Here is a 15,550-nt window from a genome sequence, read left to right as displayed (position 1 = left end):
GTTTTTAGTTTTTGTAGTTTGACCGAAGAAGGCAATTCTTTTAGAAAAAAGTTCACTCGTACCTAAATTATTGTGACAAGGTCAATGTAGTATCCCAACTATGAGTTGTACCAATGTAGTGCCCCAACTTGTAATTCGCTATCAACAAAGGGTCTGAGCCCAATTTCCGTTACAGCTCCGTTATCTCGGTCATGCGTCCTGCACGTGACCACACAAAAAATTCAACAGCGGTACCCAAACTCTTGTGGCAAGGTCAATATAGTACCCAAACTCTGAGTTGTACCAATGTAGTACTCAAACTCGTTTTTCGCTATCAATGAGGGGTCTGAGGCAAATTTACGTCACGGTTTCGTCTTATAGATCAAAATAAAAATGGTATTTACCTAAATAACTCTATGTGGGTTCTAAGGCCATAAATAAGAAACTCTTACAATAAATATCTAGAATTAAGAAACAACTTACAAATTGGGCAAAACACCAACTCATTCTCATTATGCTCCAGATGCCTCACCACCACAGGGCGGCATCGAGGAGCTCTACCTCCTCTCATCCCCACCGCCTCCTCCTTCACCACCAACACCATCTTCGAGCTCCTTCACCTCTCCTTGGAACCCCTGATCCATCAGCACGTCACGATCGCAGAACTTCACTATGAGATTCTCGACCGCTGACCGCACCGCTTTACATGCCTCGAATGTCGTAGGTGGAGGATGTGAGGGAGACGATGTTGTGGCTCAAGGCGGAGCTGCCGAGCAGGGAGAAGTCGTCATCGTGATTGAAGAGTTTGGAAGAAACACAACCCGTAGTGTTGCTTTGCCTCGAAATCTGAGCTTAGAAATACAGTGTGGAAGGAGTGAGAGTGAAGGAGAATGAAAAAAAAAGGAGAAAAGACGAGAAGTTATGACACGTGACCCAGAAGATGGAGTTGTGATATAAATTGACTTCAGACCCCTCGTTGATAGAGAAAAACGAGTTTGGGTACTACATTGGTACAACTCAAAGTTGGGGTACTACATTGATCTTGCCACAAGAGTTTGGGTACCGATGTTGAAATTTTTTTTGTGGTCACGTGCGGGACACGTGACCGAGATAACGAAGCCGTAACAGAAATTGGGCTCAGACCCTTAGTTGATAGTGAATTACAAGTTTGGGTACTACATTGGTACAACTCAGAGTTGAGGTACTACATTGACCTTGCCACAATAGTTTGGGTACCGATGGCGAAATTAACTCTTCTCTTTATGACGAGTAAGAAATTTCGATTGGGAAGGTATGATTTTATATTAATATTGTTGGGTTATCTAAAATATGATATTAAATGGATTAAAAGTTACGAAAAATATCGGTCAGTATATGAAATTTAGTTCCACTATGCATTTTTGTACACCAAGTTATGATTTTGGGCCGGTGGGAGAGGATTGGGTAGATTCTAAAGAGGGAAAATTAAAAAAAGGTACATGAAGTATCAAATTCAACTTTCAAAACTACAACATCATTATATGAATTATTAACGAACATATATTTTCAGTACATTTTGTTAATTTTCGGTTACCATCAATTCCACTATAAAATAAATTATGGATAAAATTGTAATTTTGTAACTTACATTCTTTTTAGACTGAGATCTATCTTCACCACTCCAGCAAGACTCTTTACAACCTAAAATTTCCAAGCTGAAATGCTACATTATATGCCAATATAATGTAATTAGCCAATTGATTTTAAAAAGAAAGCCATCATTTCAGAGTTCAACTAATTGAGGCATATAGATGATCGATCTTGTTATATGTGCTTAGTGCTCACGATCCAAATATCAACTTTCTCAAATCTCCACCAAATGTTAATTTTAATCACTTAATCATGCAGAACTTGAGGGAGTATTAGATTTCATTTCTTACCTTAATCACCACACCCACAGTAAACAACCCAAATAGCCAATCAAACCAAGCCTTTATCTTCTTGAAAGTTTGCAGGAGCTAAAAGGTTCCGAGGAAACCAACCTCCCACCACCACCACCCAAACTAATGAATGCTGAGACCGCCGTTGCTGGACACATGGAAGAATAGAAGATATGAAAAGTAAAGAGTTTTTTTCACCAACAGTCCCTCAATTCTGATGTACATACCAATGTGATACCTCAATTCTTAATCGTACCAATGTGATACCCAGACTCTAGTATTGCTATCATTGAAGTACTTCTGTCAGTTTTTTTCAACTTTTCCGTTATCTTGGTGACGTGGCAAGTACGTGAGGCCCACAAAAAGGGTTAAAAGACAAAATTAACCTCATTTAAGAGGAGCAATGTTTTTCCCGCCCTTTATCTTGAGAAAGACACCCAACAATTCCAATTTTGGCGCCAATTTTCCCTCCATACTCCTTAATTTGTGTCTCTTATCTAAACTAAAGAACTACCGCCAACCAGTCGACCACAATCTGATAAAACCTAGATCAATCTCATTTTCTATTTTTACCCTAGCACTTGTTAAACTAACAGAATAAATATAGAAATTTATATGGAACATCTCATTTCCACGATCTCATAAGAATATAGAAACACATAACTTAACGAAATTCAAATACATGTTTAAGTACCATTAGTTCTTACAAGCAAAAATCATGGCAGATCAACATAAAAGGTGGCAACTAATGGTACTTAAACATGTATTTGAATTTCGTTAAGTTATGTGTTTCTATATTCTTATGAGATTGTGGAAATGAGATGTTCCATATAAATTTCTATATTTATTCTGTTAGTTTAACAAGTGCTAGGGTAAAAATAGAAAATGAGATTGATCTAGATTTTATCAGATTGTGGTCGACTGGTTGGCGGTAGTTCTTTAGTTTAGATAAGAGACACAAATTAAGGAGTAGGGAGGGAAAATTGACGCCAAAATTGGAATTGTTGGGTGTCTTTCTCAAGGTTGGGTGTCTTTCTCAAGGTAAAGGGCGGGAAAAACATTGCTCCTCTCATATGAGGTTAATTTTGTCTTTTAACTCTCTTTGTGGGCCTCACGTACTTGCCACGTCACCAAGATAACGGAAAAGTTGAAAAAAACTGACGGAAGTACTTCAATGATAGCAATACTAGAGTCTGGGTATCACATTGGTACGATTAAGAGTTGAGGTATCACATTGATAGGTACACCAGAATTGAGGGACTGTTGGTGAAAAAAAACTCAAAAGTAAATAAGCAATAGACAAATAAAGAGAGACGCCTCCACACCATGCAAAAAACCAAGCTACGAGGTTATACTGCGGAGTTCGTTGATCTGTTGCTTTGTCATCTCTCTAGGTAGATGCAGGGGGACTGGTGAGCAAAGACTTTTGAGGACTAAAAACATGTTTATTCCACAAGGGACATAATTGCCCTTACGATATTAACAGAAAAGATGAGAACTAACGGCCTTGTTGACAGTATGTATTGAAATCAGTAGTTCATGCAGTGAGTTGTAGTTTTGAAAGGTGAATAACCTTAATTCTCAGTGAGAAAGGATACTTCATGTACCCTTCTTAAAAATTTTCCTTCTAAAGAAGATACAAATACAAGTCTAAAACCTTATCCTCTTTTTTCACATTTTTTTTTGCGTCAGAATTTTGTTTCAGATTTGTGAGGCAGCGATTCAGAGTAAGCGTGGTGAAGGGTAGGTCAGTGCACCTTGCTTAGGTTTCCGGTGGAAGCGGGTTAGTGCTGTGTGTTTTGGGTTTAGGAGCAGCAAGCGAAGGCGATAGAGAGTTGGAGTCAATTTAGTGTGTCGGCGACTCAACATGCCTATTGGTATTTTATGGTTGTTGAGAAACCAATCCGACAACACAAGCAGGTCTCCCTTGGTTGGTTTCCAGGCTTTTAGGGATGCTTTTGACTAGGGGTGTGCATAAAATTCCTCTAATCATAAACTCGTCCCGATTCCATCCCGAAATCTATCGGGATGAGACAAGATTGAAATTTAAAAACGTCAATCCCGTCCTGATCCCATCCGATTTGATTATAGTGGGATGAGACGCGGGACAAATAGTTCAAGTCCCGTCACGTCCCACTTCTAACGAAAACTTAAAAATTATTATATATTTGTGCAAAAATCAAATCAATTGACGTTCTTAATAACTTCGGAGTTAAATAATCTATATAAATATGGTTAATTGGTAATACTTTAGAACATTATATGCTTATTTTTTGATGAAAAATTAAAATATAGGTATTTATTCAAATTCTTGGGATGGTGGGATAGGCTCGTCTTGTTCCGATCCCAACCGAGATGAAATTTAAAAAACTCAAGGCAGCTCACTCCATTATCATGGGTATATATATATATATATATATATATATATATATATATATATATATTCAATTTTAAGAAAATAGGTTTAGGCTAGATCTTTCAGAGCTTAGGGAGCTTAGGGATAGTTATCTTAATTTTGGGCCTGAGCTTTTATTTGAAGTTACTAAGTGCTCTCGGGCCGTACTTTTAAGAGAACCTTGGAAGCCCAAAAATGCTTCTTCACCGTATTATTTCTCAAAAACAAAGATAAACTCAGAAATATACAATTTCTAAAGGTCTGTAACTCATTAGGCCAAAAAATCAAGGTTAACAATGGTTTTTGCCCATTGTCTGATATAAGAGTGTACCATTATCTATTGAACAATTGTCTGAAACATGGTTCAGACAATGCATGAAAAACATTGTATGTAACCATTCTAGACAATGGACATGGTTTAAATAACCATTGTCTAAATCCCAGTAAAGACAATGTTTTTTTTTACAAATATGTATTGAATAAGTATAACACAAACAATGATGCTCCTGGACTTTGGCATTGTTAAAGTAAAATAAGACGATGTTTTTTTTTCAGCACCAATTGATTAAAATTCTCCCATACAATGGTTTTTCTCACTTTCATATTATTAATAGTTTCATCAGATAATAATTATATTTTCATTTGCATTATCAATTGGTTTCTAAATCAAACCAATTAAAAGCTCAATTGCATTATCAAAATTGACTAATTCATTACATCATCTCCCTTGCATTAGATGCACTATACTAAGCCAACTGACTTAAATATCCCAACTATTTATTGTCCAACAGAAAGAGAAAAAAAAACTTATAAGTAATAAGCAAATAACACTAGTAAACTACCCAAATATTAGTCATAATCTCTATCTGTTTTCAATTACATGTTGTGATTTTCTTCAACAACTCAGTTATATCACTTATATGCCCCCGATCTCAAATAGCTATCATAATAAAGAGAAAGTGATCAGCTAAGGCTACCAGGGTGAAACATTTTACCATCATTTTACAAAAAGAAGCATAACCTTGTGATACAAAAAGAAGCATCTTTTTACCTTGATGCGGTAAGATCGTGCTAAATTGTAGTACGAATGCGACTTTGTTGGTCCATGGTTAGTGACAGCAGGTGCAGTCTCAGTTAGTTGCTCAACCAAAAAGTGATGGCCAGTGTAGAAAAAATGGTTTGCCAGATAGTTTAAGGCCATTGCACAATAAGGATATCAATTAGCAATCAGAGGTATTTATCATGTCATCACTGTAGCCATCAATTATTATAAACAACAAACATCCGAATCTACACAAATTACTGAGATCCATAAATTGAAGATAGTCTGCAATGTTACATCTTAACTTACAAATACATTCCAAGAACAATGGAACTGGAAAAACACATTATTTCTACCATATAAAATTATAAATGATGCATGTTATACCAAAAAAAAGCCAAAAACATTACATCTATTTTGAAATAAATTTTGCCTTTGATTTAGTATTCTTTCATAGAAGAGAAACAAGCAAAATTCAGCTAAAAGTCAAAAACATACCAAATCTTCAGCTATTTTGCTGGTCTTTTCAACTGCACTGGATATTACATCAAAAAATGACTTGTAAAAGATGACATATAAGTGTTCAATAATGACTTACGAGATGACACAAAAAAGAGGGTTTTAGATTTCATGTCAATGACCCATAAAAGAAAGAAAAAGAGCTATGGCTATATTTAATGAACTAGTGAAATATAAGATGACATATACTAGATCTCGAAAGCAAGTAAGTCTAACTTCATTCGGGGGTGGGAGTGACCTCCGGGCTATAAAGTATCGATCAAGATAGTGAAAGAAACGACAAAGCCACCCAACCATGATCTTATGGTTTGCCCACCTTTTCACAAACTCTCTTACCATGAACTCATCATGCGTCTCTCACAGAGACGACAAAACATGATCACAAGTTCATACAATTAAACTATATTAAACAGACATCTACAAAAAGAACATCAACAAGGGATTAAATCTGTTCTCCAACATCTCAAACAATACACATCACATTAAAAATCTGATCAATAAACATAAACCTTTTAACTTCTTAAACAACATGAATCTCTGCATTGTAAACATTGCAACCTATATATCACTAGCAATGTGAAGACTCAGCAAAAATAGCTAAATCAATAGTCTTCCTCTCATTCATCGTCATTTTGACACTTCGATTCTCCTCAACCTCAGTAACCTGCAAACACCAATCACCAGTGAAATTCAATACCTGAAACTCAAACTTCACAGCACAAGAGACTAGATTGAAGTAGCTACCAGCTTCAGAGAGCCACAGTTCATAAACCGAAGTTGAAAATGACAATCGCGACAATAGATAAAATATAGAGTCGTACCCAACACCAATTTCTTATCAAACAGATGATTTAGTTTACAAAACCCAGCTTTCAAACACCAAATCTATAACCCAATTAGCAGAAACCTCAAATTGTAAACCTAAATCTCAAAACAAATAAAGGAAGAAAACCTTAGCAGCTAACATCGATTTCTAGAAACGAATATTCCCAATCCAAATCGCAGACCCCAATAACCCTAAAACGCAAATTCTACAATAAAAAAGAAACCAAATTCGAAATCACGGGTTTGATAGAGAACCTTACCAGCATAGAATAGAGGGATTAATGAGAACCATGGGTTCGTATATATCTAGGTTTAGTGTTTGAGGTCTGGATCTAAGAGAGAGAGAGAAAGAGAGAGAAAGAGAGAGAGAGAGAGAGAGAGAGAGAGAGAGAGAGAGAGAGAGAGAGGTTTGGGTTTGATAATAGGTAGTAGTACCATTAAAGGCAATATGTGTAGTAGTGACTTGCTCTCCGATAAGATCGCCTCTCTGTTCTGATGTTAATACTTACATATTTGGATCAATTTGTTCAATTAGATTGGAGTTAGGGTTTTGAAATGTATCGAAATAGGGCTTACGACATCGACGAGCTCACATCGCTATCCTACTTATCACCGTCACTGACCAGAAGGATTAAGGGGTTGACGGAAACATAAACAAATTAATGCAAACAACCTTTGCTGCAAAACTTACATCAAAACCCACAATTAAAATCAAAACTTTATAATCCCCAATTACACAGAAATAAATAAAATGAAAGGACAAAAAGATTTAGGGTTCTGGGGTTGGGCTCTTACATCTTTGAGAGTTTGTAAACTGTTCCACCCGTGACGTTAATGATGCGGAGGAGGGTGTGCTCAGCCTTGAGATTCTTGTCGATTCAGGTTGAGTATGGTTGGAATTGGTTCATGGGTTAGAAGATGACGACGATGATTGACAGTAGTGGCCGTAGATCATGAGAACATATATGATTACAGAAGATATCGTGAAGGGAAATCAGGAGAGATCGAAATATATATATATATATATAGAGAGAGAGGCGCGACTATTTGTGGATTTTAGGTTAGGGTTCTCACAACTTCAATCTATACTAATGGAAAAAGACGAGAATGCCCTCACGATAATTAAAAGTATTATTAGTCATTCCATGATACGATGCATCTAAACCTCTTAATCAACACCATTGTAAAACAAATATTGTATGAAGAAATTCAGACAATGCTTTGGAAAAGATAAAAAACATTGTCCTCAATGCGGGTATAGTCGTATAGACCATATCCTATTACAATACCATTATCTTTAGCTAAAACATGGACAATGTATTTTGTGGCCAGATATAAAGCATTGTTTTACATGAAATCTGACCATGATACCTACAAAACCATTGTCCCCGCTTGAATGTTAGACAATGCTTATTTTGAAACCATTGTCTGAATTTTCAGACAATGGTTTTTTTGCCTTGCATTGTCTACTAACTATTGTGTATTTAATATTTTAGCCTAGTGACTAAAAAATTGAAGAAAACAAAAAGATAGAAGAAAAGGAGATTCACTAAACGGTAGTTGTTACAAGAATTAAGAGCCTGGTAGTTGCTTTGATGAATTAGAGCAAAGCATGTGATATGAGCATATAATGCGACGTTCTTAATATGTTATCTCTCCAATTTAGTTTAGTTATTCTTTTAATAATGTTCATTTTGACTTAGTTTACTATTTTTAGGTACATTTGAGTAAAATAAAGAAAGATGTGTTTAAAGGACCAAAATGAGCAATAAAACCCAGAATCAGAATTCTATTTATGCAGAATAGTCAACTTTAACGGATCATAGTTGGCAAACTGCATGGAGGAAAATTATGAATATATATCGATGAAAAACCCTATGAGTTTATTTTCTAGCACCGTCGGAATCGAAGCAATATTAATTTTATGGAAGAAGTTATGCTTGATTTACTGAGTAGAGGTTGAATTGTATGAGGAGAAGCAATCCTAGGTCAAGAAAAGAAATAAGGTGAAGCCACTAATTGAGCTTTTACTAGGGCTTTTCTAAGCATCAATTATGGATAAAAAAAAAGAGTTATTTCAAGCCTTTGGATCACTTTAGAATCATCTAAAAGAAGGACCAAGATTAGTTCAACTTTATAGGGTTTCCTCCCTATATATAGAAGATTTGATTGATAGAGCGTTATTTAAAATGTCTATAATAAACTCTGTAAAACATCATCGTTAGTATAAAATAAGCAGAGATCGTTCAGTCTGGGAATCAAAAGGGCCTCAAAACTTATTATGTTATTGGGGGATTTGAGTTGGATTATAAAAATACTACTGAAAATAAATCATAAATTACTATTTACATGATCGACTTCTCTTAAACAAACTTAAACTAAATTTACCATTACATAATTACAAGTTCGAATCTATCATGTATTCTAATTTGACCAATTACATACTTTTTAGACACCAATACAATTAGAGCCTTAGGAGATCATCTAATCATGCAAGATTTCAATTAACATTTAGATTGACTTAGGACTTAATCTAAATTTGCATGCAATCGAATTCAATAACACTTAGATTGACTTAATTAGAGTAGAAATCAAACAAGATTACATTTAAGCACCAAATCTTTGTTGGAGACATGTTTCATGAATATCGTCACCCACCATGGTTTCACATGCAAATATCCAGAATTTTTACCACTTTAATCAACACAAACCGAACCTACTTAGGGCATGATTCGATTTGTGTCAATATGGTTGATGAATCTAGCACTCAAACACAATCTTAGGGACTACATCCAAGCACTAAATTCAGATGCACATATCTGAAAATTATCAAAAAGTATGAGAAAGATGATTAGAACACAACAATAGAAATACAACTCAATTATTATTAGAAACCATCATTTCGGCAAAGAACCAAAAATCCAATAAAACAATCTGAAAATTTTGATTCTTAATACAAAAAAATAATCTCACACAAACATCATACTACAATCTTCATAGACAAAGTATTTTAGAAAATAAAAAACAAACAAATCCATAGAGATGAGTTGCGAGAATCACACGTTGTAGGAACCTTAGAGGTGTGTCTTCAATGGTGATATCGGTGGAGATGAAATTTGTATAGGGGGGAGAACGACTTGCTGTTTTTGGTGAAGAATGTTTGAGGTAGTATTTTGCTAGAGTTTTGGCTCTTGAATTCAAATGAGAAGTCATCTATTTGAGAGGTGAAACCATGTATATATAGAGGGAAGATAGAGGGTAGGATACATGGTCTCCTCTTTGATGTTGCCTCATTTTTCCTATTATAATGTCACGCTTTATTCCTAACTCATGCCATTTTTTATTCTTTTAATGATCATCTTCTAGCTTTTAGGTTGGATATGCATGGCTCAATCTCTATTCTTTTCACTTAATTAATCTTCACATTTATTTATTCCTTCTTCTTTTCTTCTTCCCACGGCAAAGACTTAATTTCTTAATTCTCTCACATCAAGCTATGCTTTATTCCCTTAATGATCATCTTCTATTTAATTATTGCATGACTTGTTGATGATAAGACTCCATGTGCATGGCTTCTCCTTTATTTTCTCTAGTATTATTTATTAAATCCAATCTGAAAATAAGAAAATCAAATCATAAGTAATAGATAATTAGTTTCGAAAATTATGTCATAATTTAGAGAATTGTTGTCTTAAAAAGACACATGTAATATATGAGCTGAGCTAGATTATGAAAGTTTTTAATTTGCAAAAAGAAAACTTACTAGAACAAGTAAGTTATTAGAACATAAAAGTTCATTTAGGAAAGTTTCACAAAAAGAGTTTTAGTTCAAGTAGGATTTTCCCAAATAATATGTTTCCTAGTCTAACGAAAATTTCTAGTGCAAGAAGGACTCTCAAAATATCGCCAATGCGACCAAAATGTAGAAAGATGAAAACTCCTAATCCAACTAGGTTTCCTAGTCCTACAAGGATTCCTACTCAAACTAGGACTCTAGACCAATTTTGTGTTTTTAACTCATGTAAGCACATAAATGCATCTAATACCGCCCAATACTCTTACTACGACTCAATAGTACAACAATAATGGCTAAACAAAATATAAATGGAGGTAAAAACATGTTAAGAACGTCGCACAAAGTTCTCCTATCATTGATTAAGGAGTTGGGTACCTTCTTTTTACCGCACCAGTCCCATCTTCTGCCCTCTCCTTCTCTACTACATGATCATAGTTTGTTTAGGTTTTTCTTTTCTCTTAGCCGTTTCCCTCTTGTGTAATCATAGTAGCTGTGCTCGGAGTTTCGACGAACAAAAAGTGTAACTTTATGAATTCTTCTTTTTATTTTAATTCAATCTTTATGTCTTTCATCATCTTATTCTTCTTCTTTCTGTTTTGTTTTGATTATTAATCTATGTGTATGTGTGTTTTATTGTTGTTACGTTATCATAAGATGTTCTAACTATTTGATTCATGCTTGTCTATTGGTTATAAATCTATAATTCTTGTTCTTCATTCATATGTACTTTGCTTGTGTTTGGACTGCATTGGTGTCACACCCCAATTTTTTGAAAAAAAATTGTTTTTTTTAGCTGCAACTCATATTCCATTACGGAATGGATTTCCATAATAGAATATGAAATAAATTGGAATAAAGAACACATATACACAACTGAAATTTATTCTTTATTACGTAAGGTAGTAGTACAAACATTACGAAGTGTGGACTATTTAAAGTCCAAGTCTTATTCTATGAAGGTAAAACAACACACACATATTACAATAACTTATTCTTGACAGGACTTCAACCTTAAACATCTTATTCCTCACATGCACAATAGTTTAAAAGGAGTGAGCATAATAGCCCAGTAGGAGCAAAAACCTCTTTAAACAAAATGAATTAGATACAACCTTAATAACTACATGAATGCATCTTTATCTACTCCATTAAGTTCATATAGGCAAATACAACCAAGCCTACATGTATCATACCATGTATTTTACCATAAGGGTGACTTGGAGTACCCATTTACATGAACTACCTCCCACTAACTCTTATAACCTCTTTTGCCAGTCATCTTGTCCATTCCCATTTCGCCGGCCTTGAATTACCATTTCACATCCTATACAAATTGCGCAATATCCGTGGGCATACATGGGTGCATGGTACCTACTGAGGTTATGGACTCAACTACGCAAAAGTTTAATTCTAACTTCTTTACCCAAAGTGTCATATGCATAGCATTAATCTTTTCTATAAACTTAATATGCTAATACAACAACTAAGCATCAAGATCAGATCATGAATAAATCAATTACTTGCAGCCATTTCACAATAGTACCATATAAATCATACAAGTTCACACAAGTATAGAGGTGCCCCAATTTCCCCTACCTTTGCCGGATCTCACTTTTAGTTTCAAGCTCCGAATCATTAGTTACAAATGATGTGCTCATATTATCTTATATTTCTATGCATCATATCTTTAGTTTATTTGTTTAGTTCTATAATTTATGATTGATTTATGTTATTTTAGTGTGTTTCTAGGTTTGTGTCAAAAACAGAAGAAAATAGACTAAAATGAGCTGATAAAGATTAAATGGCGATTATGTTCTTCATTGTCAGAATCTGCTTGTGCAGAACGTCCAACTTTGCCGATCTATTGTGAGAGTTTCAAATCGAATTAGACCATGAGTCTTATACCATTGGAAAGATCGAATGTCTATTTTATGTAGAATTTTACGGATCTTAATTTCGATACTCTGAGATGAAGTTATGATAGTTTGAATGATGAGAGGTCAGATCTGAAACCTACCCAGGTTCACTAGCATTCATGGACAACTCAAGTTTTATGGCACAAATGCATCAATTTTAATACATCAAGGTCAATGATTCAGATGAAGATGAAAAGAATACATGGATTCCTACTTTTACAAAAGATATTTCAATGTTTTCTCATTCCATATCAAGTTAGGAGTCTTAAACCAAGTCTTATAAGGAAACTAAAGTCAAAGATGAGTAAGAATCTTCCCTATATAAAGGAGCACAAATTTCATATGGGAGGTCTCCAGAGCACAATGTAGATGGCAAAGGAGCAGAGAACATCCATTAAAGACCATCCATTAATCTTCACTATTCCATTCTTTTATGTTTTTTTTTTGTTATGTTTTTCTTAGTTATAATTTGGTAAACCTTTTTCTAGGGTTAGGATGATGTCTTATCATGATTTTTTTATGTAATTTGATGTTTTATTGATGGATTTATAGTTTCTTTATGATGAATTCTTAGTCACTATTTGAATTGATGTTTTACGTTTAAGTTCTTTGATTGATCACCTTCGGGCTTTGCATATAGTAATTAGAAGATGAATTTGAGGCGTACATGCAATATAATTCAATTTAGCTTCTTGTGATAAAGAGTTGTAAATTACATTATTGTCGTACCTAAAGTAATGTTTGCATGATTATCTTGTTTTCTAGAACGTAATGAGTCATTCATGTTAAATTTATGTCGTACCTGGATAGACTACATGTAGGATATACGACCTCTGCTGTAATATCCGAGATTTCTAATCTCGATTACCGACACATTATGACAAATTAATCGATATTTATCTTAAATGTCGAAAACGTAGTTTAATACGTCTTTATTAAACTACACGTCGTCATGAGCTCGGAAGTGTTCATATAATATTTTCTGACGCTCGGTTTTATTTTTACGGATTTCCAAAGTTATATTTGCTTTTAAATATTTTTTGAAATAATTTTACAAATTTGGGTTTTGTTTGTTTATGGGCTTGAGAAGCCCAGCCCAGACCATTTGTTGACCCGAGCCCAAGCCCATTTTTATTAAAAATCTTCGTCTCACTCTCTTTTCCTCATTTTGACAACACATAGACCACTCGGTCTCTCTCCCCCTTCCCTAAACACCAAACACCTCCACTTATTCCTTCTCCTCACGCCGCCGTCGTCCGGCCAAAACGGACTGGCGCACCACCACCAAATTCTTCCCTTTCTCTTCCTCTACAAGACTCATGCCTTGCATGTGGAATTGATGACGTATTTCCTCCAAATAAAAAACGAAGCAGTGGAGCTATCTTGGGATTCCGGCGAGTTGTTGATCTCCGTTGAGCTCTTACATCATCTATTGGTAAGTCTAGCCCCTAATCTTTATTCCCAATCCATTTGTACCTTTGGTTTCATGATTTGAAGCTTGACACAATTTCTCATTTTTCTGGGTTCGTCATTGCCGCACTACCACCGTAAATCCCCTTCCTTCTCGGCGTAACCAAGGCTTTACGATAGGCATATCAACCTTATCTCAGTGAGCCCCGTCCCTCTCTTTGTTTTTCGGTTGTTTTCCCTTCATAACTTACTGAGATTAGAACTTAATCTCTTTGTTCCTCTTTTTATGTTTTCCTCCACCGTGAAACCATAACCTCAGCGACTTTCATGGTTTATGACGATGATTGGGAAGTTTGGATGAGTTCTGGAGCTGCAGAAACATGTGAAAGAGGTGCAACAGCCTCGGCTCTACATTTTCAACTTATGGAGGTAGCAATCCTACCCCATTTTCTGAAATTCTTGTGTTTTTGAACTCGTTGGGCTGTTGTGATTTCTACTGTGATGTTGTATGTTGTTTTTGTGTGATCGGGATTGAGATTTTGCAACAGGAACTGATCGGAGTAGACTAGGGTAAAAGGATAGGTTTTTATCTTTTACAGTTACCTTTTCAATGTTTTATCGCGAGGTGAAATTACTAAATTGCCCTTTATAAGAAATTACTGTTTGACCATTTGACTTTTACTATTTTTCAGTTTTATCCTAAATTACCTTTTTACTATTTACCAAGTGATTTTTACGGTTTTACTTTTACCTATGGTAACTTAGTGAAAACCTGATTTACCTAGGAATACTAAATCGAGTCAATTTACGATACTCAGAAATTAGTATTGACTCTTTGATAAATGAATTTAGAGTTGATACAATGAGATCGTACAAAGCTGGAGCAGCAATAACAACATTACTTTGGGATTGGATGAGCAACGTGGATTCTGCACTTCAATCCAGGTAGGGTGAACTAACTCCCTTTGTGTATTTCGTGCCCTTAAATTCATTGTCGATGTCTCAGTTGATTTATTAAAATGTTGAATGAAATGCATTATTGTTTTAGAAATGCTAAAACCCGAGGATAGACAGATACTTTGTGAGTGAGTAGACCTGAGAGTGTATGGGGCCCGGTAATCCGGTAACCACTCGGTGTCGAAAACTGTAAACCTTTAGAGGGCAAATGCCCTGTTTTAAGATTTGGATCCAACCTATTCAGTATTATTGAGGGCATTCCAGGAAATGGACACTCTCACTCCTTTGTTGTTTCAACAAATGTTGTTGGCCTCGACTTAAGAGGTGACTCATTTGCTTCATAGTCGTTAGGATTGGTCACCACTGACTTGATATTATTGATGGTCATCATACATGTTTGCATTGATTTCCCTAAAAGATAACTTATCCCTTTTGTAATAAAAAAGTTTATAGCTCGAGCTCACATCTAAAACTATTTTAAGTTTTCATAAAACTTAGCCTACCTCACTTTCAAACCACATAGATGGGTTGGCCCTTACTGGGTGAGCGAGGACGAAGCTCACCCCTACTATAGTTTCTGTGCAAGTTAGGAGCCAACAAGAGTTTAAGAAATGTGAAGTTCAGAAGTACACATCAGAAGTACACATCTTTTTGGGCCGTTTGAGATCATTTTTATTTTATTAGCTCTCTCTTGTACCTTGTTCGTATTGATATATAAGTTCTGAGGTTGTATCTTATATCATGTTACCTTTGTTATGTATTTTGGGTTGCCATAGTTGTATTTGTTTTGGG

The 15,550-nt window shown here is 35.1% G+C and overlaps 1 long non-coding RNA gene across 1 annotated transcript; it reads left to right on the top strand.

Moving 5' to 3' along the window:
- Positions 1 to 13,612: 13,612 nt before the first annotated feature.
- LOC126791891 (uncharacterized) lies at positions 13,613 to 14,747 on the top strand. The gene is made up of 3 exons (XR_007671880.1): positions 13,613 to 14,000; positions 14,121 to 14,230; positions 14,654 to 14,747. It is a non-coding gene; the product is annotated as an uncharacterized LOC126791891 (long non-coding RNA).
- The last annotated feature ends 803 nt before the right edge of the window (positions 14,748 to 15,550 follow it).

The sequence above is a fragment of the Argentina anserina genome, chromosome 4, assembly GCF_933775445.1.
Source record: "Argentina anserina chromosome 4, drPotAnse1.1, whole genome shotgun sequence".
Taxonomy (NCBI): Eukaryota; Viridiplantae; Streptophyta; class Magnoliopsida; order Rosales; family Rosaceae; genus Argentina; species Argentina anserina.
The sequence above is the reverse complement of the archived record's forward strand: the minus strand, read 5'-3'. Positions and strand labels throughout refer to the sequence as shown.